This window comes from Adiantum capillus-veneris, chromosome 29, assembly GCF_014529385.1.
Source record: "Adiantum capillus-veneris isolate H3 chromosome 29, ASM1452938v2, whole genome shotgun sequence".
Taxonomy (NCBI): Eukaryota; Viridiplantae; Streptophyta; class Polypodiopsida; order Polypodiales; family Pteridaceae; genus Adiantum; species Adiantum capillus-veneris.
This window is the reverse complement of record NC_140959.1, coordinates 17,169,240-17,171,122: the sequence shown is the minus strand read 5'-3', so window position 1 is coordinate 17,171,122 and position 1,883 is coordinate 17,169,240. Positions and strand designations below refer to the sequence as shown.

At 37.5% G+C, this 1,883-nt stretch overlaps 1 pseudogene; it reads left to right on the top strand.

Annotated features, from left to right (window-relative positions):
- The first annotated feature begins 658 nt into the window (after positions 1-658).
- LOC147418831 (2-C-methyl-D-erythritol 2,4-cyclodiphosphate synthase, chloroplastic pseudogene) lies at positions 659-1,379 on the top strand (annotated as a pseudogene).
- Positions 1,380-1,883: the final 504 nt, after the last annotated feature.

The following is a 1,883-nucleotide window of genomic DNA, read 5'->3' as shown; positions in this document are numbered from 1 at the left end:
TTAGAGAGAGAGAGAGAGAGAGGATCCTCCAAAGTAGTGTATTAGTGTTCGCGCTTTGGCTTCGTTATCGTGAGGCTAACTGGAAGAAAGATGAGGCACACATCGAAGTAGTCAGCTGAGGTCTCTTGGATTGCAAAGATTTTTTCTAATACTTGCAAACTTTCATGGAGATTCTCAAGACTTGACATTTTGTCAGTGCTCGACATTTTGCTGTAAAGGCTTTTTGTATCTGCTGTAGTGTTAGGGAAAATCAATTTCACAAACATGCAAAACCTTTTGGATAGGTTCAAAGAGGATTTTTAAAAATAATTGGTATTTTATTCTAATTTCTTAAATTTTCCTAGTGGATTTTTTCTTTCTCCCTCTCCCAGAAACCGGTTATTTTGATTTTTCTACTAGCCAAAGGCCAAGCTGAGGCACACTTTTCCCAAACACTGATCTACTGAAAACAAATTGCTTATTGTCCCGGTGATAGTAATATTGTTTCTCGTTTTTGTGTGTGTGTGTGTGTGTGTGTGTGTGTGTGTGTGTGTGTGAGAGAGAGAGAGAGAGAGAGAGAGAGAGAGAGAGAGAGAGAGAGAGAGAGAGAGAGAGAGAGAGAGACAGAGATATCTAAGCATATTCTCTCACTTAGCATCATTCTTTGTGATGGGCGGACATGATAGTCTGCAAAACAATGTGTTCTCAAAACAATGCAACCCTTTCTCTCATCCATGTAGAAATATTTCCATACCACCTTATCTTAAGGATTTTTGCATACTAATTTGTTTGTGAAAAAAATTAATCTCTTTTGAGCTTGAAGGACTTTTGCATATTAATTTGTTTGTGAAAAAATTTAGTCTCTTTTGAGCTTGTGTCTACTTCTTATTGAAAGTGTAGGTCCATATGTGAAGAAGGCTCTTGTACTACCTTTTAGAGTAGGGCATGGATTTGATCTTTACATATTGGAGCCAAATTTACCTCTTATAATTTGTGGCAACATGAATATTCCACATGACCTAGGATGTGAAGCATATTCCAACCCTGATATGCTTGTGCATTGTGTGGTGGATGTTATGTCCTTCCTAACATCTGCTAGTTTTTTCCAAAGAATGATTCAAAATGGAAAGGATTTGTATCTTGAATCTTTGTGAAAAAAGATGTTCAATTGATGCATGAAGCGAGATATACTATAGGAAATTTGGATGCCACCCTCATATTACAGAGGTCCCCATAAGGAGGTCAAAAAGTAGAACCTTTGTGACCTTCTTGGCATAGATCCTTTAGTAGTTAATATTAAGGCCATAACCCATGAGAAAGTCAATATCTTGGGAGAGAATAATAGCGTTGTTTCTTATACTATTGTGTTATTGATGAGAAATAAGGAAACGAATGTATAGTAAATATTTGAAAGCTTTAATGGCTACTTGTATTTACCAATTAATTGTTGATTGAGCAATGATTCACACACACACACACACACACACACACACACACACACACAAAGAGAGAGAGAGAGAGAGAGAGAGAGAGAGAGAGAGAGAGGGGAAAATTAAGAGACATTTTAACATCATAGGAACATTCCACAAGATACTTCATATCTCTATTGAGGAGTCTTGAAGTACTACTCTAAAGGGAAGGGAAGGGAAGAACCCGAGGGAGAGGTGCCTTAAGAGAAAGAACTCTAAGAGATCTAATGCACAATCATATGATATATGCGCTAGTAAATTTGTGTCTTCTTTCACACATGTCACACTTGCAAATATGCATCTCTCTCTCTCTCTCTCTCTCTCTCTCTCTCTCTCTCTCTCTCTCTCTCTCTCTCTCTCTCTCTGATATCTCTCTTCAAAAACTCATTTAATAACTTTGCTCAATTTTGAGCTTGCTCGGATAAGTTCGCTTGA